This window comes from Marmota monax, unplaced genomic scaffold, assembly GCF_021218885.2.
Source record: "Marmota monax isolate L192 unplaced genomic scaffold, Marmota_monax_Labrador192_F-V1.1 WCK01_AAM20220418_F8-fsc00054, whole genome shotgun sequence".
Classification (NCBI taxonomy): domain Eukaryota; kingdom Metazoa; phylum Chordata; class Mammalia; order Rodentia; family Sciuridae; genus Marmota; species Marmota monax.
Genome location: NW_026692145.1, coordinates 1,337,165 through 1,364,133, shown reverse-complemented (window position 1 = coordinate 1,364,133; position 26,969 = coordinate 1,337,165). Strand labels below are relative to the sequence as shown.

At 37.3% G+C, this 26,969-nt stretch overlaps 1 protein-coding gene and 1 pseudogene across 1 annotated transcript in view; one reads left to right on the top strand and one right to left on the bottom strand.

The window, feature by feature from the left end:
• The window catches only part of Gpc3 (glypican 3), a 406,893-nt gene that overhangs the window by 225,257 nt on the left and 154,667 nt on the right, over window positions 1-26,969 (bottom strand). The window lies entirely within an intron of this gene.
• LOC124110182 (ubiquitin-conjugating enzyme E2 L3-like) lies at window positions 11,509-11,953 on the top strand (annotated as a pseudogene).

The window sequence follows — 26,969 nt, the reverse complement described above, 5'->3', positions numbered from 1 at the left end:
CTGCATAGCCTCACTGTACGCTTTTGATAAATTAAAGTGTTCATTTGGAACGAGATAAGCTTAGCAGGCTTGTCCCTGCAAGTTCCTGTTAATAAAGTTGAGAGTGTTTAAACCCTCAGGAGGTGAAAAGAAAGAGCTGGTCCATCTTGTGCTGTCGGAGGTGATCATTTTCAGTCGGCCCCCTGATAGAGCCAGTGAATGTATCCCTTTTAGCATCACGTAAACCAACCCAACATAGGAGGCTTCTGCTCCATCTGTACAGGAGACAGTAGAATGAAAGAAAAAATAAACAGCTGTAAAGTTAGCAAAGTAACTCCACAGAGAATTGGAAAAAGCTAGGCCTCTAAAGCACATTTTTTCCCTTTGAACAAGACATGTGCAGAAAGCTGGTCCCCTTTAGTGTTTTTCTCCTACTTGCCTTGGATTTGCTTCACCTGGAAAGAGTGTGGACACCAGTCAGCATTGCTTGGTGTCTGTTTCATTTTTAACTTATCATTTCTACAAAGGCTTTACTTTTTAATCAAGAGAACAGGAAATAAGCTGAAAGCAATAAAACACAGAACAGAGCAGGGCCTGTGAATTCCAGGGAAAAAACGTAAGTGCTTGAGAATGTCCCTAAGCACAAAGGAGGCCTCGTTTGTGTGGAAGTTGCTAAGAAAAAATTCAAGGAGTCGACAGCTGAACATGGCATACTGAAAATATACAAAGTCTACATCAGAGTCAGTCACCATTTTAGGCTCAAAAGCACATATTGGGTGTGTAGGGGCACCTTACATGCCTTTTTATTTTCTCTTCTACCTCAAAGTGCTTCTCCCCTTTTCCTCCACTCATTGAAAGACCAGAAGTAACTACCATGAATTGGGGTTGTAAACCTGCCTCCAACAGCCTCAGGCATCCCAGAACCTTAATTCATCTGATTTCAACAAAATGCCCATTGCAAAATGCTCTTCCCTGTAATAGGTTGGCTACTATGTGGCTGAAGATGCTAATGGCCTCTCAATCTACTTTAAGGAATATTTTTACGAAAATCTATTTAGTAAGTAGTCAGTTGAAGAACAGATTAGAAGAGGTAAAAGAGGAGCTGGGATTGTAGGTCAGTGGTAGAGTGCTCGCCTAGCATGTGGAGACACTGGGTTCGATCCTCAGCACCACATAAAAATAAATAAATAAAGATATCACGTCCGTCTAATAGAGAAATAAAGGAAGAGGTAGACAAAATTCTGATAACATATTTTGCATACTTCACAGAATATCTGCTTATTCATTTGTCTTCCCCACTAGACTGTGAATCCCCAGAGGATATGGGGCTATCTCTCTCATCTTCACATCTCAGTATTTACCTCAGTCTGATACGTACAGGGGCATTTAGCAAGCATTTGGTTGACTGACCCAAACTACATCAACAGTCAATAAAAAGAAGGCTTCAGCCTGAGATATGCCAACCAAAATGAATCTGATATGCAGATCATAGGCTATTTCTACAAACTAAGTAGCTAAGACATACATAGCTATTATAAACAGAAAATAACTGATATCATCAAGAGAAGCAAGAAATATTTTTAAAACCACTATATTCCTCAGGAACAATGTCCCTTTATCTGACTGTCAGGGACCATGTCCTCCCCTTGTGGTAATTCACATAAAGTGGTCATAGCCATAAAAAACTACAAAGGTGAAAGTCTGTTTATGCTTTGCAAGGATTGGATATTAAATAAATGGATAAAGGTCACACATGGTCCCAATTCCAAATTCATGTTGCAATGTCTGGTCAAGGTGGGGTGAGATGAGAGAAAATTTCCAGCTTCTATTCTGAACAACCTGGCTTAGGTCTGGTAAGATAGATTGTCAGGAAAACTATCCAGTGAAGTGTAATTTTTCATTCAAACCTTCAAAAGGAAAAAAAACCCTGTAAAACAAGTTTACTATCTTGTCTATGCATCTAAATACTTATGGACTTTAAAATCTGTTTTTAAGAGATTATATTACAGGTAATATAAATTATCTTGAGGCTTTTGAAAAGCACATTATATGCTAGAAGTCTACTCTATTTCCCTGAACTGCTACAATACAGAAAACAGTAGACTAGCTGTCTTGCAAAGGTCTCCAAGTAAACAATCATAATTAATACAGTACATGTACTCCAGTACATTCCATGGAGCAAAAGTTCTCATGGGCAGTGACTAGGGCCATTTTTCATGGTTGATTATTTCAGTAATTTAGATTTCCTCTTTTAAACTTTAAAGGATATACAAGCCATTTCCAACACATATCAACAAAATTTCATTTCTGTATGCTGAACTGTAAGGACAAAATCAACCCTATGCCAATACAATTAAAAGTACCACAGTTTTAAAAAATGACTTGTCATCATGTAGAACAAATCCAAAAATGTGCCTGAAGAAAAAAAATACTGACAAGTTAGATTTTGGATTATAGTAATACCAAGAAATGGGTGAGCTGGGAGAAGACAAATTGTTTTAAATCAAAGCATGGTAATTAGAAATTGGGTATACCTTATCTGAGACTCAAAACAGAAACTACTTAAAAGGGAGCATTTGCTAAGTCTGGAACATTTTCTATTCCTATTGATCAGCTCAGTGCTTTTTTCTAGTATCCACTGTCTTAATTTCTTGGGGGAGTCACCACTCGAATAAAGATTTTAGAGGACTCAAGCTACCAATAGTTTAAGTGGTACAATGTATAAATTGTCTGAAATAACGTTTTTTTTTTTGTTTTAGTCATCTGGAAATTATAACACTTTTTAGCTCTGTCTTCCCAGTGAAGCTAACTCAACCTCACTGCTATTATTTTCTTGAGTGACTACTGATGAGGCCTCTTTATAACAGCCTCCCCCCACTAGAAGCCCAGCCCTACCTAGGCTAAAGGTGACCTCCAGAGCTGGTACTCAGCATCAAGTCTCCCTGGCATTTTCTAGTCCTGCTCTGGCATTTTACCCAGTTGCAATAATTTGGCCTTTGGTAATTCCTTGTGATTCACATACCTCAGTTTCAGCCATTCTGCCCCTGTCTTGACACTCTATCTTGCCTAAGTAACTGGCTTGGTTTCTTGAACAGAAGAACTCTGGTACCTCTGGACTGCCTTGCTACTGCTTCCTAGGATTTTGTCCCTGAGCCTTGGATTAGGAATCCAAGTGATTAAATATAGTAAGATGGCCTCAGCCACAATCAGATATTCTGAGTAGGTGCTATCTTCCCTACTAGACTTTGAGCTCTAGAGTACAACTCTTATTACAGTTGTTCCTTGGTTTTGGCAGGAGGTATTGGTTCCAAGAACCTGCAGACACCAAAATCTGTAGCTGCTTCAAGTCCCTTATATCAAATGGCATAGTGTGTGTATATAACCCATGTGCATCCTCCCATATACTTTGGATTATCTCTAAATTATTTATATGCCTAATATAAATTAAATGCTACATAAATAGTTGTTATGCTGTCTTGTCTAATGAATGACAAAAAAAGCTTGCATGTGTTTAATACAGATGCAATTATTTTCCTAAATATTTTGAATCTGCAATTGATTGAATCTGCTGATGTGGAATCTGAGAATATGGAGGGCCAAGTGTATCTGATTCAAAATAATTGCTACTGTACTTAAGATGTACGGATGACTAACTGCATATTTGTCTTTATTCCATAAAGCAGAGCACAATGCTCAGCATATAGAAAGTCTAGAAGGGATCAAATGAGTAGACCTCTGCCATATTTATCATCTGCCCTTGCTTTAACCTGTTATTGTGGCCACAAAACTAAACTTCTGCTTATTACCTGCCCCTGGAATTTTTTTCGGATCACCAGTGTCACTTCCCTGGATTTCCTGAAAGACTAGGGGACAAGCATATTTTTAGTTTTTTGTTTCTAAAGTGCATACATGATTGTTAAATCTAATTTCCTGTATTTCTCTTCAGCCTTATTTCAATCTCCCTAAAGTTATTAAGAAAAAAGTCCTCTTTCTGAAGAAAAATAAGTTTCCTAAAGTCTCAAGTTGACAAATTTTTCTCAGTAAAGTTTGTCAAAACGTCAAGAAATCCCTTTTTATAATGCTTCTTTAGCACAAGTGAAAAGGGATAATTTTAAATTGAACTGGAGCTCAGTAACACATTAAGATATTATACTTCAATTTAAGTTTATCTAGCTAAAATAAAGATCAAACCAGTTTTGCATCCCTGAAAGATCAGACTGTAAATAATAAAAAGAGATCCTAGTCAGGCAGATGGTATAATGATGGTGTTCATGAAAGAGAAGCCTGGTCCATGTACCTTCAGGCCAAGTTGGCTTAGATAGGCCCATACAGTCAGCACCTATATGATGAACAGGACCCCTCGGCCAGACACTACTTCCCCTCATGTATGCTTTGGTACTTAAAATCTCCATTTTAATTAAGGAACAGGGCTGAGTCCTCCTACAGCCACCACCAAGTCTGCTAGATATTACCACAGGCATTTGATCTCCATGGGTCATGAAATGAACATGCCCCTTTTAAAAAACTTGGTCCATCCATCTAGTTAATTTATTTTCCTTTTATGAATACATAAACCATCAGATTGCTAGAGGACTATGAATGGAGCAGTATGTAAGAGTTGTAAAGAGTGCAGTTCAAATATTACTATTGTTTCTATAAACTATGATAAACACTTTGTTTAGAAAGCCCATCTTAAAATTCATTTCTTTGGATGCTGACTTTCACGTTAATTTTATTTGCTATCCTCTTTTAGAAGGCAACTAGTCCTTGGAAGGAAAAGATATTAAGTCTTCTATAATTGGGTAGAAATGAGTTTATCTGAAGTTTCCCTCACTGGAATAGAGTAGGGGTGACATTTAGAAGATGAAAGGGTACAAGAAAGGGCAGTGGATATTTTGTTTCATCTCAGACCCATATTTGTTAAAGCGGTACGAGACACAAGCAGAAACTCCCCCTACCATAATTTGGAGGGGCTAGTGGAAAATAGAAATGTGGTACCCTTACTCAGAAAGTATTAAGAATTTCAACATGGTGGGCTGAGGTATGACTTGGTGGTAGAACACTTGACTAGCATGCAAAAGGCCCTGGGTTCCAATCTCAGTACTACATTTTGATAAAAGGAACTTGAAGAGCATTAAAGCAAGTGCTGGGCCCTTCTGACACAGGGTCCTATGTGGCTATACAGGTTTCACATTCCTGAAGATGGTCCTGACCAGCAGGATTGAATTTCAGTTCATCAAGATAAAGCCATCTTCATTACTGAGAATGCAAGTCAGGATAAGTATACTACTGGCTGTGAGCACCACAAGAGGAGGACTTATATGTGATTTCATCATATCCTGTGGTTTATTTCTATGCCAGAAACTCGTTTTTTGCATTCCCTGTTTGATTTTTACATACCAGTTCCTTATGACCCTTAAAGCTTCAATGTAGTTATTTCCTCTCTGTGCTACCTCTTTCTTCACCTCCACACAAAGTCAGTAGAGTCCTCTCTGATAAGATTGTAACTGCCTTCCCTCTTGTTTAGGAATGTATGTTTTACTCAGAAGGAAACTTCACGTAGCTATAACCTCTTTGGAGTCTAAAGAATCAACAATCTGAAACTACAGAAGGAAAGGAAGAGTCTTCCACTAGCCTTTTATCTAGAAGGATAGACTCCACTGTTTTCATCAGGATGAGCTAGTGTGTCAATGCAGAAGACCACTAATGACTCTGGAGAGAAATCTCTGTCATGGATGTCAGCAGCCTTCCAGATATGGCTGATGAACCTTGCACATTCTTTAACTTGTAGTACCTCTAATCTCTTCTTTCTTTGGCCTGCCAAAGATCGGTTGCCTTGGGAAGACTGAGGCAGTGAAAAAAGGAAGAGGGGAAGAAAGGAAGCAAAACAGGAAGAAAGGAAAAGGGGGAAAAAAGGACCCAAATAGTCGAATTCAGCATTTGGATCAGATAAAAAGAATTATGTTGTCTTGTGACTCAAAGACGACTTTGGCTTCATCTGACCTCCTCCACTATCTACGCACTCCCCAGTGCCAAAGAGCTTTACTGAATGTACTACAAAAATGTCTGTTTCTTCAACACAGAGAACAGGCAATATTTTACAAATTCCAGACCAGCCTAGATGTTACAGGTTACAAACCAGGGCATTCAGATTTCTATGGATTTGAGTAAAAAATTCAAAGCCTCACTCTAAGTGATTTCATCTAGTGTATTGTAACACTCAAGCATGCACAACTCTGAAATACGATTATCTTAGTGTCAGGAGACAAGCAGCAAGTTGATGAATACTGTCAATCTAGTATGTTTGGGCTCATTTTGTTCTGAAGTCTCTTTTGGTGATTGTTTAAAAAGAAGAAACAAGGAAAAAGCAAATGCAAATGGATTTGCAAATAATAAAGTGGGCTGCAGATTCAAAATGCAAAAGCAGAAAAGTTCCTAAGTGCATTCTGGAAAGACTGCAAGTGCGAGCCATTATAGCTGTGTACAGTAGGAGGGTCCAGTCTGATAAACAAATAGGATCAGCAGTTTGCTTGAAATTCAACTAAGTTCAAGAACATCATGGAATAAGACCACCAATGTACGTGAGAAGGAATACCAACACAAATCGAAATCTCCCTCTTTTGCTATGGAGAGTATGAAACAGTCATATCTAGTCCATTTCAAATAGCTAAATTGTTATCATAGCTGTCCTGCTTTCATTTGACATCTACTGGTATATGACATGTTCACTCACAAGCTACTAACAGAATAAACTAGAATCTCCCCAATAAATGAATTAGTAGATCTGAGCACTAGTAATCAAAGAGTAGGAGGAATGGCAGAATTGATCAATGAATTCTGAAACTTCCTTGTAAGGAATACTTCACAAGAAAAAAAAATGTAGCAATGAAGTTCTCAAAGGAGATTTGATTTTATTCAAAGAGAAATGTGCACCAAATGTGCACCACCAAGAGCTTTGCATCTGAAGCAGCCAAAGAAATTAGATTAAGTGGCCCTAGTCTTTAACCAGCCCACGCTCTTTGAAATAGACTTTATACTTTTTAGCAGGTTCAATTGAGAAGATTCTAAGCAATGAAACTGCTGTTTGCTTCCTTCCCTATTTTGATAAATGGAGGTTCACAGCTCTTATTTTTCATCAGGATATGCTAGCTAACGTGTTTATATGTGTATCTTTTTGCTTGGAATCAAGTGAGGCCATATAAAGTCTAACACAATTTTATAAAATCATGTAGAAAAAAACACTTCTTCTCTTCCCTCTAGGGAAAGAAATAGCAAGTGTGTTTTTTAAAAACTGTCACCCAAACTGGCATTATTCTTAACAAATGTCAATCTTTGGTAACTTCAACAAAATCTATGTCATCTCCTGAAACTTTCATTTCAAGGGATTTAATTAAAAGGTCAAGAACACTAAAATACAACACAACATGTATTAGCACATCTTGGTTAAACAAAGAACACTTAGAGATACATTTTGTCAAGGCTGTAAAGATTCTTTATACCTCAGGCACTCAAATGAACTTCACTAATAGGTCTCTTAAGCTTTTGTTTTTTATGTGTTGTCTCCATGAAGTCTGCATTCTAAGTTTAATTGCACATGAATGAATTAACCATCTAGTTAGGGGTGTGTGTGTGGGTGTGTGTGTGTGTAAAGATAGTGAGAGAATGCTACTGAGAAACAGAAAATGGACCTGGAAAGGGGGAAAAAAGCCTACTGACCTTACCATTTCTGTTGGCCATTTTCAACACATTTTATTATAAACTCTAACATTTATAAATCCCAAACCTTGCAACTCCTTCCACAACATGGGAGTCAATACAAATAGAACATGCAGATGAATAAATGATGTGCTGAAGGTTGGGATATAGATAGTACTTCATGGTATCATGTAATCTAATATTAAATATGGCACATAGAAAAGCACAACTCTAAGTGCAAAGATCCTCTATCATTAAGAGGAAAGTCAAAGAACTCTAGTTTGTATACGTACTCACAGATCCTCCCTCATCTATACATGAAAAATTAATAGCATTTTAGAAGAGGAATTATATTCAAAACAACATAATATATTGTGCCAACTCTGTGATTCAGTCCAGCTTGCAAACAGTCTTGCATGAACTGTGTGGGTGTCAAGACTGTGCTTAATAATTCTCCCCCATGGGAAAATTCAGTGATGGTGATGATCTACCTGCACATTTGCAAAACTGTTTCAAAGTCAGTGCACATATATTCTCTTGTCCATCACTCCCCTTCTTCCTGATTCTACAAGAAGGCTGAATGTCAAGGACATTAAACTGAGATAATTCCAAGCCTTAGTTTCTTGTCTTTAAAATGGTGGTGTTAAACTTTGCCCTACCCTCTCTATTTCACAGGGCTACTATGAGAGAGAGATAACATATCGAACTGCTCTGAAAACTTCCCCCCATATATAACATTTTACCAGTACAAACAATCTATAAATTACACACCAGTGAACAATCATTCAGAAACATTACTGGGTTTCCCACCTAGTGAGAGTTCCTGTCCAGAGAATAGGAACTATATCCAGCTCCACTAGGAAACATCTGTGTAGATGAAGAGAATGAATAGAAGATTTGGAAATATATGAAACAAGCAAGGTCACTGTGGAAGAAATTAAAAAAGTAAAATATGACTCTGGTAGGGTTGAGTCAAAACAAAATACCAACATACATATAATTTATTTTATTTCCATAACCAGGAACTTATACCAACTTATACTTCCAAGTTTCTACCCTGGTTCAAAACTATCCTATTCTAGGATTAGGGGTCATCTGAGAAGGTAAGGGTGGTTCACAGCCATTGCAAAGGATTCTGAACCTTTGAGGCCTATAATAGCTACTGTTCCCTCCATCTTTCAATTTGACTACTTAGATAAGCCTTAAATGTACCTAAAAGGAGGGCTGGGGTTGTGGCTCTGTGGTGGATCACTTCCCTAGCACGCGTGAGGCCCTGGGTTCAGTTCTCAGCACCACATATAAATAAAGTAAAATAAAGGTCTATTGACAACTAAAAAAAATTCTTTTAAATTAATGTACCTAAAAGGAATGTTTTTTTTTTCTTTTCCCAAGACATAGTAAAATGGGAAAAGTGCTTGATGGCTTTATCTGTCTCAAATAAGAAATAGATCTGATTCAGGAAGCCTACAGCATCCTGGGTTTATATTTAGATGTGGAGATAACCCTTACAGAAAAAAAAAAATCCAAAATTCGAACTCAAATATGGCCTAGCCTAACCTCATTCAGAACTGCCATTTGCCTTACATTACCATTCAAAGACAATTTTTTCAAGGTCCAGGTATAATTTTTTTTTCTATTTTTAGCAGTCCACTTCTTGAAATAAAACTATTTTCAATGTAGAAAACACTAATAGTTGCAAAATATTTTCTATGTGACATATTAATTTTTTAAATTCTTCTAATCCACCCTAATTTTTAAAAAATTCTTCTTTATGTGACTTTAAAAAATATGCAAAGATTACTCATTCAATTTCTGGGTTAAATCCACAGCAAATGATCTCCTTTTATTTAAACAGACAAACAAATAAACCCAGGACTAGAATGGAAATGGCTCCACTGTTTCTGGAGTTTTCATAAATATTTCCTTAAACTATATCTTCAAAACTTGCTTTGTTTTGGAAACTACCCTCTTTTGAAAGGACAGGAGAAGAATCTTTCACATTTTATGATCCCCTTTGGAGGCAACAAAGCAATAGCCAAGTCCTGAGTTGATGGATGAGCCAATGAACTAACCTGGCTGCAAATCGGAATGGCCTGGGAAGCTTGTTAAATAAAAGCGAGGGGTGGGGGAAACCTGGGCTCTATCCCAGTTGTGCTGAATCAGAACTTCCAAATGCAGGACCAGGGAATCTGTATTTTCAAGTAGTTTAAAAACATCTGCACTAACTCATCCCATCCCCAGGTATAATTTCTTCCCTCTTATGAAGATTCCCAAAATCTCTCTCCAGCCCAGATCTTTTTCTTAAGCACAGACAAGTCCATTGGGTATCTCAAGGGCACCTCAAATACACTAAAGCCAAAATACTGAATCCATTTAGTTTTCTCTCCAACTTTTTCCTTCTTTAATTTCAGATTGGTTTTCTTACAAAGATATTTCAAAAACAAACCTGTGTTAAGAACCCCAGTTCTACTTCTAGTTCATATCTATGAAGTCGAATTATAATTGCTCCCAACCTTATATGTCTCAATCTTACTTTAAAAATAATGTTTAAAAACTGACCAAATAAATAGATGAAGTTGGAGAAGATAATGCTAAGTGAAGTTAGCCAATCCCAAAAAACCAAATGCCAAATGTTTTCTCTGATATGAGGAGGCTGATTCATAGTGAGATGGGGGGGGGGGGGAGCATGGGAGTAATAGACGAACTCTAGATAAGGCAGAGAGGTGGGAGGGGAAGGGAGGGGACAGGTGGGTAGAAAAGATGGTGGAATGAGATGGACATCATTACCCTAAGTACATGTATGAAGACACAAATGGTGTGACTCTACTTTGTATACAACCAGAAAAAAAAGTTATTTAAACAAAAGGAAAAAAAAAACTGACCAAAAAAACTTGTCATAAACCTTTGCCATTCTGCACTTCCTGTTTTTTCTTCAACTATATATATTTTAAGAAAGTAATGTACCCTAATAAATATCTGCTCTCCTTACAAATACATAATAGGTCTATTATATCATCTGTATGCAAAGATCAAATATTACCATTAGATATTAAAATAGGTCCTGATTAAAGTATCAGTGGTGCCACAAGAGGTGAGTTTCACCATCAGTTTTTCAGAGACTGCTTATTTACCAGATTACACAGAAGCAAGCACATTTGGGTCAAAATTAGCCCTGGAGTCATGTTGAGTATATGAGAACACAATTAAGCTATAAACTTTGTTGAATTACCTGATATATTATTTGTTTTTGCAAATCAAATGGACATACAAAAAAGAAAGAAAGAAATCTGTGATATTGTCACAAACTGGGCAATCTACAGGGTTTCATTCTGGTCCACTGTTCACCTTTCTTCCTCCCATTTCCATCTCAAACTGGAAAGAAAATAAAGTTGAGTGGCCTGTCCCAGAACTCTCTATCTCCAAAAATAACTTAAGAAAAAATTGAACCAGTAAAAGGAAAGAAAGGCAGTCTATGACTTGGGGACAGTGGAGTATAAAATCAAGTTATAGGCCAAAGTTAGAGCTAGATGTCAGATAGCTTATCTTTGAATGTGGTCACCAGTGAATTCTTCCTCCTTGGCTTAATAATACATTATTCCCTGTACTCAATTACAACACAAGAATGATGATCTATCACAGTTCTGCCAAAAAAAAAAAAAACCAAGAATGATGATCCAGTTGGAAAGAGCCCAAGCTTTGGAATCAACAGACCTAGATTGGAATTCTAGTATTGCTAATGTGTATGACTTCGAGCAGTTTCTTAACCATTCCAATACTCAGTTTCTTCCTTTATAAAGAGAGGATACTGGGGAAAGCAGCACCACCAGATGTATGATGGCAGCTAGCAGGAGGTTGATGAAGGAGTTTGAAGAGATAGGCAGATGTGACATGAAAAGTTTCTACAATATCCAGGTTGATAAAGATAGTTTATTGAATTGGCCAGGGTTTATTGTTTCTGATAACCTTTCAGGATCAAAATCAACTTTCCAGTACAGTACCTGTTCAAACCACTGAAGATCATATTTAAAGCAAAGATCTATCACGTAAACATCCATGAAAAGGGATAGGTCTGGCTGCCAGTAATTAGTGCTGAAAACTGGAAGCCAACAACTACAATCGGCCAAGTAATCTAACTCCTCACAGCACTGATGAGTGATCCCCAGCCTTAGTACCTACTTTGAGTTGACCTACCTGAAGAATACTCTAAGGACTGTAAAACATCTGTAAGAATGATGAAGAGTTTACAAAGAAATATGGATAAAAATTACCTGTAGACTAAGATATACTGCAAATGACATGTATTAAGTACTTACCATGTGTTCTAGGTAATCTGCAAGTTTAAGATTTAAACTATCAGATGTTGAGAGAGAGAGAGAGAGAGAGAGAGAGAGAGAGAGAGAGAGAGAGAATACTAATAGTTGTAAAAGTACCTAACTCCTAAGGTTGTTGAGAGGAGTTGGTGAAAAATAATACATAAAGTGCATGGTACATAGCAGGCCCTGTATGAATGGTACTTATTCTCTTCCTATTGCTACTGCATCATCATCATTGTCGCCATCCTCACTGTCATCATCATCAAATACCTGGAAGAATCACTTTATATTTCTATTTCAAACTTTAATGTTGGCCATGTTTGTTGATTTTTTAAAAAGTCAAATAGCTGTTTTATGTGATGTATCATAATATTTTTTAAAAAGTTTATCATAAGAAGAGCACACTCTAATACCTGGTTAGATAGGGCAAAGGCACAATCTGATCTTTTGGAATGAAGGAAAGTAAGGAACTTCAGGTGATTTAAGGATGAATATTTGGCACTTAGGGAAACTGAATAAAACATTATTTCTATGCTATAGAGAATTAAGAGCAGAATGTGGAAGGTTTTCTATCTTGCTTTTATTGTTGCAGTTAACAGAGACATATAACAATGTGATTTCCACCCCCTCCCCTGCTTTTGCAACAAGAAAAAGACAGAAGAGTCACTGAGAGAATTGTCAGAATTAATCAGGAGTGATAAAAATCACAAAAACTTAAAAATTTATCTTTAAGTTAGAAGTCTCTGGGTCAATCTCTGGCGAGAAAATAAAGCCAACATGGATGAATAGTGACCAAAAGCAGAACACTCTTCATTTGACATGCTATATAAAATTCTATTAGAAAGGTGTATGTGGCTCAAGTCTGAAGAAATACCTGGTCTTAATTTAGCACCCTAACAGATGCTCTTGTTTATGTACCAGTGAAGTATGAAGATTTAAAAAACATGGCAATATAGATGATTTGTGGAAATTGTGATCTTTATTTAATGAAATTCTGGGGGTTCATTTTTCAAGAAGGATAAGTCAGTGAATAAAGCACCCTACTGCACATTCTCAATTCATCAAACCCAGGGGAGACCAAATGGTTTGAATCTGACACAGTTGCCTGAAACATGGGCACAAGACAAAGGACAGAGTAAAACTCTAGAGGGTAAGTTTGCCCAATGAGGCAGATGCTGTTTAATGTTCTCACAAGCAACTCTTTTTGCAATGGAGCAGGCTGGAAAAGGGATAGCATAGGGAATAAGCATCACATGATGTAGTCACATCAAAATAAGCATCATTTATATGTATTAAGTATTGACTTTGTGGCCAGACTCAAGAGATGTACAAATCTGCAAAAGATAATATCAAGTGGTAAAGCCAATTTCCCTTCATTGTCTGCTGCCATGTTTTTCAAAGAGTTGTCTCTGGACTAACAGCATCAGCATTGCCTAGGAGCTTGTTAGAAATGTGAATTCCTTGGACCCAGCTCAGATCTGCTGAATCAGAAAATCTGGGAAAGGGCCCAGAGAGCTGTGTTTTGACAAGTTCCTCCAGGGGATTCTGAAGCAAGATCAAGTTGAAGAACCACTGTTCTAGTACATTGTCATCCTCAGCTTGTTTCCTGCCTCACAAGTATTTCTGCTAGTCCAAAGCAACGTCAGAGCTAACAGAAAGCAACTCTGTAAACAATACCAGCCATGTGCTAAAGGCTAAGGCACTACAATGACATTGCCACGACTTGGTTACGTCACCATGAAGCAGTCATGAAAGGACCTTAAGAATAGCAAGGAGACCATAGCCACAAAACACACATTAAACATAAGCTGGGGCCCACAGGGTTGTTCCCTATAAGAAAAGCGGAGATTTTAATGAAAACCATGCTCTCATGACAGGGAGAAATTTAACACACTCTGCCTTTCCTTCTTAGTCTCAAATGACAGTTTGATTCTTCAAAGAAATCCATATGTGTTGGAGAAAGAAAATGGTGGGGGTGGGGTTCATACAATCCCAAAATACAAATCAAAGCTTAGAATGCTTCATAAATAGAAAAAGGACTCCACAGATTTGGGGATACAAAGAAATTAAATGTAAGAACACCGAAGCCAGTGGGGAAATATACCTGGTCCTTACATGCTATAATATCAAGAAGAAGGAAAACTCAGAATCATTTGTCTGGAAGCAGTATAATATAAAGAGACTGGCACTTTGCAGCCAGGCAAATCTCCATTCCAATTCCACTTCCATCACGTTCTAGCTATGACCCTATGGGCAAGACACCACACTTTCCTGGGATTTTTGTGGGAAATAAATAAGATAATATATTTAAAGTGCACAAGATATAGTAAGTATTATAAAAACCAGAAAACAAGAAAATACCTATTCTAACTTCAGAAATTTATAATACTACCACCCACAGTTTGTACTGTATTCCTATACATACTCCTACACACAAAAATGCATAATGCACAAAATAAAATTTCATACGCAATACAGAAAATAGTTATTGACTTCAGATATTTCCAGATACAAATACAGGCCTTATGGATGGATGAAGAGACATTTTTAATGCATTAGAAAAGTTGCTTTTTAAGGCTGGGGGTATAGCTCAGTGGTAGAGTACTTGACTAGCTTGCACAAGATCCCCAGCAAACCTAAGGCCATTTTTGAACCCTCTCTTTCAAACTATTTTCTTTTTTGGGGGGTTGGTTATTTATTTTTAGTGTTTTTATTAGTATATTATAGTTAAACAATAGTGGGGCTCATCTTGACATTACCGTATTTGCATGGAATATAATTTGCTCTACTTCACTCCCCAGTACTTCCTCTTTCCCTTCTCCTGTTTCCCTTCCTCTACTCTACTGGTTTTTCTCCTATTTATTTATTGTTGTTTTAATTGGTGCTTTATAGGTACACATACGGGTTTATGTACAGGGCATAATTTGTCAATTTCTTCCCACAGTTCCTCCATTTTTCCCATCCTCCCCTTCTTCTACTCCACTGATCTCATTTCTGTTTTTTCTGGGATCCCCCTTCTTCCTTTTATCAAAGTATTCTCTTTTTCCTGTTCCTTTCCATGTTATAAGGTCAATGATATGGAGAAGAGACTGCAAGCCTGTAACAGTAAGGAGAGGAAGTGAACCAAAATGAGGGCCAAGTAGTAAAATGTCAACTATACAAAATGTGCAAAAGGAATATGAGGAGTACAGAAGCAAATGACTCAGGGAAATAAATAATTGACTAACACACAGCTATATTGGAACAATTTTATATACTTCCATTGACAAACTTTCTAGGAAGTTCACTATAATGAAGTTAGTTATGCTGGTGCTGCTTTCCAGTCATTTGTTAACATTTGTAACTTATGAAGCCAAGTGTCTGGTTTGCCTAGAAATGCGGAGGTTTATTTGGAAGGAAGCAGGGAAAGTGTCAGGGCAATAAATTCACTAGAAAGAAGGCACCAATGAGGAAGGAGAAAAGGAGGGAAGATAGTGAGAAAGAAGTAAAGCCTCCCCCATTTCTGGCTGGTCCTAACATACAGTGGATTGCAGCTTCACAGCCTTCTACACTTGGTTGATGTTTGTGATCCAAATGTCTAGTCCGTGCTAGAGCAAGCACCAATGCTGTCATTGCTGGTCACAGAAGAATCTCCTACCAGAGTCATTAGACAAATGAAAGGAAGAACTCACATTGGCTAGGAGAATCAATAGTGGCATCTAGCAATGCTATTCGGCCAACAAATGATTATTGAACTATACATAAAAGGGAAGTGAGCTATTGATCTTAATGTTAAGGGCCTTGTATCTATCACATCCATATTTCCATTAGGATTTGACACTATTTTTATTCTATAAGTCCTTGTTTTCCTGTGTCCTAAAATTCTTCTGTATGTTTTCTGTCATCTGTACTACTGGTCATGAAGTTTATAGTAAGAAAGACTCTTGTTGGAGCTGGTCCCCTTCATTAATGAGAGTATCTTTAAACTGCTTGTCTATCACCAGGACAAATGAATCCAGTGTGTGAACAAGGATGAAAGAAGATACACAAGATAACAGCACAAGGGGACAGTAAGCACTATTTTTATAAACTTAATCCCAGTTTCTGGTCCATTTTCTTTCAGCTACATTCTGTTCAGTTTCAAAACATAAGTTAGAAACAGCTGAGAGTTTCACTCATTCTCATCTCTTATCCAAAAGCACAAGCTCAAGTTCATGACTTCAGGAGAAACTGTACTCCATTGCTTTACCTTTTTGGTTAGCAAATAATCACTCAAGTATGGCTAGTCTGAAAAGTGTGCCTCAAAAAGAAAAATCAATGAAGGATTTACTTTCTTCTAACTTAAAAAGAAAAAAAAAATAAATTTAAATTATCTGAATGCCTTTAATAATATCTAACTGGCTTTTCTTTTTCTGGATTGATCATTCTTCTTAAACTACAGAAAAGTAGGGAGAAGACCACAAATGAGTTGCAATGGGGGTTCAAACCAGTATCAGTATACCTGCTCAGCTGTAAAACTCTGATTTGGGAGGAAACAAGCTGGGATTTCTCATTGCTGAAAAGTTTCACGTCTGAAAGCTATTCAGGAAAGAAACTCAAAGAATGAGATGGCTTCATGCTCTATGTCTTTCCAGGTTGCTAGAGTGGTTAAAGTGGTTGCAGGGGGAGTAATTGAAAGAGGTCTGGGCTGGAAGTTAGAAGACCTGGATCAGAAGCAGACACTACTGTTTCATTCTCAGGTTCATTTTCTTTCTTTTTAAAAATTTATTTCTTACATACATGACAATAGTGGAAAGCATTACATTCATAATTATCCATTCACAGCACGATTTCTAAAGAGGAGTAGATGAGATGCTTTCTGAACCTCTTACACAGAGCAACATATCTGTTAATTATTTTAGCACTTCCTTTCACTCTCAAAAGTGCCCCTATTTGGACAATTATTTATATAGTCACTCTCTCTATGAGTCATTTAAAATGTAAGCTTTGTACTTTGGTATGCAGCTCTAGCTAATTACATCTCTCTAGCTAACATAGGTAAAATTACAGAGCTTCATTCCTTAAGAAAGGAAGAAATGGAAAGAGGGAGAACCGAGGGAAAGAAGGGAGGGTGGGAAGGAGGAAGGAACTGTAAATACAATGAGATAAAAAGAAACAAAATTGAATAAAGGGAGCATAAAGTTGAGATTCATCCATTTGATTAATACACAAAAAGACTTTCCTAACTGAAATTAGTTTTTTTCTGTTCTTGTCTGTTTATTTCAGAGTAACTACACAGGAAACTCTCCTATGTAATTCAACTCCTATGGGATGATTTTAAATCTCTATTGCATAACTAGAGATAGTCATTTATATTCTACTTAATGGTCACTGATGTTGCTTAAGTGTGACTCATTCCTTTTTAACATCAAACATCATTTACATACAGTGTAGGTTAAGTCACATAAGCTGAGAGAAAAAGGTCAAATTGTGAAAACCAGTCACTTTAAAGTCACATAATCAACACAGCTGCTCATGTAGGCTGAAATCTGCCCTTAGGTATCTGTAAAACAATTCCCACCAGACTGATCACAGAGGTTGGGTGCTAGTTTAAACTTGTCTTGAGAATTTCAGGCTTAAATGACTTGAATTTTGAGGCTACTTACAAGAAACTCTTAGGCAAGTATCTAGACTGGTTAGAATGTGTAAGTCTAACATAAATGTTTTAGTTAAAAACCAAATAAGGAAAAGATATTCTGTTGACAATAGTGTTGAAAGATCCTAATTCTCCTTTTCTGGGATTAAAAAGAGCTACAAAAACCCATTGTGACGACCCAAAGCCGTATTTTAACTAATGGAATTGTCCAAAGCTTTAACAAACATTCACATTATTTGAATAAGTTCTTATTGAATCTTTACTGAAATTGAAGTATAGTATTTCCATTTTTTTAGATATGAAAGACAGATATGAATGTGTCTAATGGACTTCATTATGTCAAAATACTTACTCTGTTGAATGTATACCTGACAGACATGTTTAGTCTCAAAACCATTCACCATTATAGCTGGAAGGAGTTACTTTTCTATTCCAAAGCCATCTGAGAAGCAAAAAAAAAAAACTGTTAATATTTAAATTCAAATATGTTTTGATCTCACTGTAGTTGACTCAGGCTATGTATACAGATACACAGATGTGTTTGGAAAGCAATAGCTATGATTTCCATAAGCCTTATGGAAAACTGGGGCAGGGAGGATAGGCACAGGGAGGAGGAGTGGAAAGCAGGTGAGAAGATCAAAGCCCTCAGTCCACATCACCTTGACTTGATATCAAATTGTTCTTACTGCCTGGGAATGAACTTAGGTTTCTTCAGTAGACCATTTCTCTTATAACTGGACTCTTGATCTCTTGGCTGTGTGCCTGCCCAAAACCACTCGCTAAATAAATAAATACATACATACATACATACATTTTCTCTGATTAGGTGAGCTCAAGTTTTCTTAAACCCATTCCTCTTTAGGAAACCAAAGAGGAAAGAGCTCTATGTAGCTACTTAATGCAAAAAACACAAGTTTCTCTGGCTCCCTGTGAGCCTCTGACTCAGCAAGCTCATGTTCTTTCACTCTAGGAATTATATCCAAGCCAATCCAGGAAACAATCATGCCAGGCTCTCTAGGTCTTTAGATAGCTGTTTATGTACCTTTCTAGGTTCTAATACGATTACGAAAGCCTCCTGCTTAAGACTTATCTCCAGCTACAAGCTATTACCTGCCCCACGTTGATGCTCAGTGTTGTGAAGGAAGTCTCCTGAAAAGGGCTTTATGTTGAACATTTTACCTGAGAAACTCTCTTTCAGAGAATTCACTTGTCAACTTAAATGGCAAGGGTAGGAACCCCTGAGAGAGTTTTTGACTTTACGAAACTTGCCCCATGGGCCAAATCTATTGAACTTTAAAGCTTTCCTATTCTTGGCACAGCCAGTGTGTACTCACTCTGGTCTCTAATACCGGAACTATAAAAAAGAGCTTTAAGTTCTTTTGAATCTCCTAGTAGGTGCGTGGCAATGCCTGTTAGGGCAAAGAATGTTCAAGAAATAAGAGCCATCCTAGCTCCTTAGCTAAAATGAATATCCACATCTTGCTTATAAAGTTGATCACCATTCTGATAGCACTGGCTGTAGCAAAGATCAATAGACCTAATTACCCTGTCCTATGTACTCATAGGACTAATCTCTGGGGAAAGTATTATTGGTGGAAACACTCTATGCAACATTAAGTATTAATGGCATGTTCAGGTTTTCTGAACGGATAGGTAAAGTCAGGAAATTAAAAAAAAAAAAAAAAAAACAACTTTGATTCTCTGGCTAGCATTAGAAAACCAGCCTGCCCGTGAATGTCAATATCATGTCAATAATACTAATGCAGAATGAAAGAAGTGTGGTGCATAACCACCCATTATCACCCAGGTGATATTCCTGATGAGTTTGCATAATTAGTATTTGGAGCTAATGGTGCATGGAACACCTATCAGCAGACAGCCCTCTGCTTAAAATTCTGGAGGAGATGACCATGTTTCTTCTTCCCACTCTGCTCACTAAAATAGCCTGACCAGCGATATCTGGCTCAGCAAGAAAAAATGCAATTTAATGTTCACCCAGATTTGGGCACTTGATGGAAATAGTGGAAGAACAGCATTAAGATGCCACTTCACAATGTCCCAGCTTCTCAAGCATGGATGGCTGTACCATATAAAAGTGACTACTGAGCAGCAGGATGGGATTCCATTGTAAAAAATGTCAGAAATGTAAAGAAGCCTAATATACCCTTGTGTCAAGGAATGCTGAAGAAACATCTGCAGAATGGCATCTTGCAGGCTATTAGGGCAAACAGTGAGGCTTGGAGCATGGAGAATAGACAGCTGTGTTTTAGGGGACATTTTCGGATGTAGAGGTCACTGGAGAAATATGTCAGTTGGCGTGGTGAGTTACCCCATGCTAAGAGAAACCAGATCAAATTTTTGGCTGGTTACCCAGGACACTCCAGGATACCTCCTCTATAATATGATTTTCAACCCACATCCTCCTTTAGCAAAGGGAATATTTGTTTACTCAGTTTTCCCTTTTCTCTGAAGCACACATACTTTGTGGGGCTCCTTGTCAGAAATAGTTCCCCACCCTGGAATGAAATCTGCTGATGTGGTTTCCTAAAACTGAGGCTTGTCTGCTCACTTGGAGAGACAAACAGTTTCAATTAAGGACAGCACGTAAGCCTTGTTTGAGATGCTACATTCTGTCAAAACCCAAGCAAGCCAGGGCAAAGGCAGATAGCAAAGTTGAGTAACATCTTTGGAACAAAGTCTTAGTTTTATCAGAATCCCAGAGTCCTAAGAGGTCAGCTTTGGAAGGGAATCAGAAAGCTTACCTAGCCTTATGCTCTCATTTAACAAAATATTTCTGGGAATGAGGAACATGAAGACTCAGAGAAGGGAAATGGCTTTGCCCAAGCCACCCAGCTTGACAGTAGATTCTATGTCTCCAAATACTGAGTCCACACAAAGTACCTTATGGCAGCAGGTTTTTAATACCACATCTTCTGTCCCCGAACTTTGATAGTTTTGATAAATTGACCACAGAAACCAACAAATATATCAAATAATTCCTGGTTATCACATACTGCTATAAATTATGAAAAAGAAAATAAAAGCAAGACCTGATCCCTCTCTGCAAGGTGCTTTGATTGAATAGAAAATATATAAAAATATGAAATAAGCAGGAAACAAAACAGTTTCATGTTTTTCAACACCAAAAACTCACATGTAAAGCGCAGACCATGCAGAACAGGGTTTAAGGTACTAATTCAGCAGTATAGACAATAAATATAAAAAATTAGGGAATGGCACTAGGGCTTGAAGGAAGGAATGATGAAGGAATGGGGTCAGACATTCCACAATGAGGAAATTGCTGTGAGCAAAAGTTCAGTGGTAGGAGTAAGATATGCATTATGAGAGGACATTTAGGGGAGATGGACTTGATGTACACTCCTTGCTGGAAACAAGGTAAGATTGGCAAGATAACAGCAGCGGTCACTTTCTGGCAGGCCTGAAAATTCAGACAGAGGATTTTATGTGCTATGAGGTAAGCATTAGGGAGACAGTTTATACTCTTGAGCAGGAAATAATAGCTCCTTTCCAAAACCTTGCAATGTGCCAATATGGTGTTAAGCAATCTTACATGGATTATCTCATTTAATCTTCATAAGAAGTCTAAGAGGTAGTAGCAGTATTACCCTTATTTCCAAATGGGGAAAATGAGGACCAGAAATATTAAGCAACTTAACTAGAGTTGCACCACAAAAAAGGGGGAGATCGGGATTAAAACCCAGACATGTCTAATTCCACTGTCCATAAACTCTATGTTCTTAAATACTGTGCTCTATGTGATAAAGGTAATTTGCAAAAAAATAAATCAGGCATCATTGTAAAGTAAAGATGGTTAAGAAGCAAGGATATTGGCTGAGAGCAATCTGATACTCCAGATACCAGGAGAAAAGGTCTCAACAGAAGGTGGTAAAAGTAAAATCAGAAGAGGGATGAATCCTAGAGGTAATGGTGACATATTGAACATATAAGACAAATCAAAGGATTGTTTGAAGAGGAGCAATTGCCTTACCAAACAGTGGGGGGGGGGGGGAGGTGAGAAGAGAAGTTTGCCAAAAAGGGATATAAAGGAAGATGTTACACTGATTTTTAGATGTGTTGATTTTGAGGAGATAATGGAAAAAGTCCAAAGGCAATTGGAGGTATTAGCCTGAAGATGCAGTATACTTTTAGTTATGGGTCTCTAATAAAAACTGTCAATCCATTTGACAATAATGGAGAACATATGTATATAGATGAAATTCTTTATTCTGAATTCACATTTCAGAGGGTCAGTGACCCCAAACTTCATTCATATAACCTTTGAAACAAAGCATGAGTCAATAAATTGAAGATAGAGATGTACAGATAGGAAAGTCTTATTTATACTGGGTACCACATGAATTTCTCTTGGCTTCAAGGACCCTACCCTTCCTGGCTCCTCTGCTTCCTTTCTGATCACAACTTTCCATTTCATTTGCTGGTTCCTAGTCTTTTCCCTGTCCAGTAAAACTGAATGTTAACCAAGCATGAAGAATATTCTTGCCCCCCCCCTTTTTCTCTCTAGAGACTCACTTGATTAATTGTATGGAGATTTTTATAGGGATCAAGTGAAATAATACAGTAGTCCCCCCTTATCCAGTTTCACTTTCCTGGGTTTCAGTAGTGTGATGAAATCGTGTACCATTCTGCTCTGTCCCACCGAGGACATGATTCACCCCTTTTCCAGCATATCCATGCTGTGTATGTTACCTAAACATTAGTCACCCAATAGCCTTCTCAGTTATCAGATCAATGGTGGCTTGTGTCCAAGAAACCCTTATTTTATGTGGTACATATACAAAATGGAATATTCCTCAGCCATAAAGAAGAATAAAATTATGGCATTCACTGGTAAATGGATGGAACTGGAGACTATCATGCTAAGTGAAATAAGCCAATACCAAAAAACCAAAGGCCAAATGTTCTCTCTGATATGGGGATGCTAAAGGATAATAATAAGCGGCGGCAGGGGGAAGAGAAGTTCACTGGATTAGACAAAGAGGAATGAAGGGAAGGGAGAGGGATGGGAATAAGACAGAATGAATTGGACATAACATTACTATGTTTGTACATGAATACACAACCAATATTAACTTCACATCATGTAAAACCACAAGAATGGAAAGTTATACTCCATATATGTTTGATATGTCAAAATACATTCTACTGTCATGTATAACTGAAAAAAAACAAACAAAAATTTTAAAAATAAAAAAATAAGCCCTTATTTTACTTAATAATGGTCCCAAAGCACAGGAGTAGTAATGATGAAAATTTAGACATGCCAAAGAAACCATAAAGTGCTTTCTTTAAGTGAAAAGGCAAAAGTTGTCAATTTATAAGGAAATTAAAAAATTATAAGCTGAGGTTGCTAAGATCAATAATACAATGAGGTATTTTGAGAGAAAGAGACCACACTTGCACAAATTTTATTATAGTATATTGTAATAATTGTCCTATTTTATTATTATAATCATTAATCTCTTATTGTGTCTAATTTATAACTTAAACTTCAGCATAGGTATGTGTGAATAGGAAAAAAACATAGTATATAGAGGTTGATACTACCAACGGTTTCAGGCATCCACTGAAGGTCTTGGAACATATTCCCCACAGATAAGAAGGACTATCGTACATGTAATTTCAACAGTGTGGTCCTTGCCTTATAAAAAGCTCTTAGTAAATGGTAGCCATGATGATAACCAGAGATCAAATGCTTCAGCTTTATAAGAACTCCACCATCAGCACAAGCAAATCAAGAAGTTGAATGAGACAAAAACAAACAATCAAAGTGGTTTTGAAAAGTTTTTTTTTAAAAAAATGAGAGCAATATTAGCAAAGTTTCCTGGGAGAAAAGTATATCACGAAAGTAAAGAGAGGATGCTTAGTTGTATAATTTGCCTCAACAAGGAGGAGGTCAATAATGTTTGATTTGAATTCAAAAACATTTCCAGTCAAAACCAAGAAAGAAGATTCTTTTTACCCCAGATCAAGCAGTCATTCCTGAGATAGGGATGTAGCTCAGTGTTAGAGCACATGTCTAGTATGAAAAGGCTCTGGGTTCAATTCCCAGAAAACACTCATGCGTGTGCGTGCACACACACACACACACACACACACACACACACACACCATTCCCAAGAGACACATGCTGATTACCCCTTTCCAATAAGGGGCCTTTTGGTGACACAAAAACACCTGTTTGTTGTGGTGATAGTGGCAATTGCTATGGTTCATAAAATAATTTTGACCCTGCTACATTAGGAAACTTGGAAAATAAGCCCTGCAAAAAATGGTTCAGCAAGTTCAAAATCTAACTTTCAAGCCGAAAACTCAGAAGCTAAGCATCTCTCAGAAGGTAATTCTCTCCTAATCAGGTCCCATGCATTCAGAACAACTATTGAGGCAAAAACTTCATGCAAACAAGGCTCCAGCAAGCTTTTAAATGAAACAGCATTCTCTTATCAGTTCCCAACCTGGTCTCTCCCTATGGGACTTCCTATGCTTCTCAACATACAAATAAGTGCCATGCTCTTATATGTGCAAATAAACAAACTGAGTTTCTTGGAAAAACTGGCAGAGTTTCTTCAAGTTTCAAGGAATACAACCTTTTCAGTTTCCTAAGCTAAGTTGGGTGGGCCACTTACTAAAAGAGATGTATCTTTCTGAGAAATTTCTGCAGATTTTGAGTAAAAAAAAACAAAAAACAAATCTGACTACTTTTAGGGATCTATTAAATGAAACTAGAGCTCTACTGATTGACTTTTAAGAATACAAGGTAGGTTCTATCAGATCTGCTCCTGAGTCACTTATTAAAAGTCAGCAGAACTCCTGGGGAAGGCTATGTTTATTTTTTTCCCCAGCAACTGAGTATTATCACTAGAAAATATGTGCATGGAAGAGGGAGGAGGTGGAGAGTATTTGAACCATTTCTGTAAATAAACAACTCAGTGAGTATGATGCATAATTCCTAAAATTTGCATCTGCAAATTTGCATTTCAGATTTCTCAAAAATTATAATGCAAGATAGTTGGCTTTTCATTCCTGCTTCCTTCCGTCCTGTGATCATCCCCAATTTTGGCCATGATTCACTAAATATTTTTTCCCATTGGAAATTATAAAATGATATCCTAGCTCATTGTTTCATTTTATATTGAGCTTCATTGGGTTTTCAGACATTTACACTGTCAGCTCTCCTTCCCTTACTGTAAAATCTTTTTTATTGACAATTCAATCATGTCAAGTTTGGAACAGGAGAGGCACTGATTTGATCAGCTATCATTGGATTTACAATATATAAATGACAGCACCATATCTGGTCCTCGTCTAAAGCAGCTGCCTTTTATCGATTTATATTCCACTAGCAAGGAAGAAAAATTGCAGCACAATGTAGTGGTATGGTCCAAGATCAATACCAATTTTTTTCTTAATGACACAAAGGCCAAGATAAGGACAGCATAAGTCAAAGCTAGACAGATCAAATTTGCCCGATATCCCTTTCAATTACTGAAGAACATGCACAGGGATGTATAACATTAAAGCAAAGGAGAATATTATTCCAAGTGGTTCAAAATTATGACATCTAACAAGAATGCATAGCATCCTCCCCAAACTACAGAATTGAAATGAGCTGAGAATGGAAGACCACCCCCACCCTGTACCTTGGTCTAAAAGCAGCTGGAAGTTTCCACACTTAGTCTAACAACAACAAATCAGAGCACTGCTTCGGCTGTGGAAACCAAACAATGAGGATTTAAACCAGGACTCCAACTCCAAGCACCCTGGATTCCTTAGGTATTGGTATTGAACAACAGGTAATGAAGAGTGAAATACACTGATTGCTCTCATAATAGAAAATGTGTTACAGGAAGCTGAAAAGCAAATTACCCAAACAGCTTAACAAGTTCAATAGAGTGGTAGGCCACATAAACTCTGCGCAAACTGTGAGATTATAGCTCTCTCTACTATGACAATGAAAGGCTTCCCAATCGTCACAGGAGTCTGGGGAATTCCTTATTTCAGCAAAAGTGGACCTGGTCCAGGTCAAAGCAGTTCTTTGTGAACTGGTATGCCATGAACCAAAATGATCTATCATGTTTATCATAACATGGCAAGTTATGATACATGATTGTATCTAACTTCAGAGGAATCCTGGATTGGAGACTCTTTCAGTGATTTTCTCTATTGATGATTTTTTTTTTTTTTTTTTTGTAGTTTGCTACCAACACTTAAGGAGTCAGGGGCTTCTGCTTATTGAATTACACCTCTATGCTGATGTCATAATTTTCTGATAGCCCCTTCCTTTCCACGTGTATCTTCTCCAACATAACACAAACACGGTTAGGCACTTAAAATGATAGCAGTTTTTTGCCTTAGAGTACAATCTCATCACAAATTACGTCAATTATAGATAAACTGAGGTGCCCAAGAGAAGCATTGTGAAATCTTGGTAGGGGTTTGTGAAATATGTTGTGCAAGAAATTTAAATATAATGGATGAAATTTGAGTTTCTTCCAACCCAGATCATCTAAATGTCCAAGTAATAACAGCTCAAATGCTTTAGTAATGGTATTAAAAAACAGAATAGAAAGAATAAAGGTCTTTAACTAGCTATGTAACCACCATATGACCCAGCTATACCACTGCTCAGTATTTATCCTGAATAAATAAAGTCAACAAACTATAACAATACATGCATGCCCACATTTATAGCATCATAATTCACAATAGCCAAACTATGAAACCAGCCGAGGTGTCCATCAAAGGATGAAAGGATAAAGATAATGTGGTATACATACACAATGGAGTTTTATTCAGCCATAAAGAAAAATTAAATCATGTATTTGCAGGAAAATGGATAAAACTAGAGACCATTTTGTTAAGTGAAATAAACCAAACTCAGAAAAGCAAGGATTGTATATTTTCTCTCATATGTTGGAGCTAGAGAGGAAAAAGGAAAAGAGAGGTAGGGGCAAGGATCTCGTGAAAATAAAAATGAGATCAGTAGAGGAAAGGGATCAAGTGGTGGGAGATGGGGAGGGAGGGGGAAGTGCTGGGGAGGAAAATTGGTCAAGTTATATACAACTTTAATGCACCAATAAAAAATAGAAAAAGAGTAAAGGTCTTATAATCAAGCAGACCTGAGTTCTAGATCGTACTCTACCAAGTGCACAGTGGTTGATCCTGGGCAAGTTACTTAGCCTCCTTGTATGTGACAGATATAGTGATAAGTGTGCTACAAAAATATCTCATTTGATTCTCACAACAACCCTATTAGATTGCTAGTTCCAATTTAAAGATGAAAAAACTGAGGTTTAGTGTGTTTAAGTAAACTTATTCAAGGTCATTCA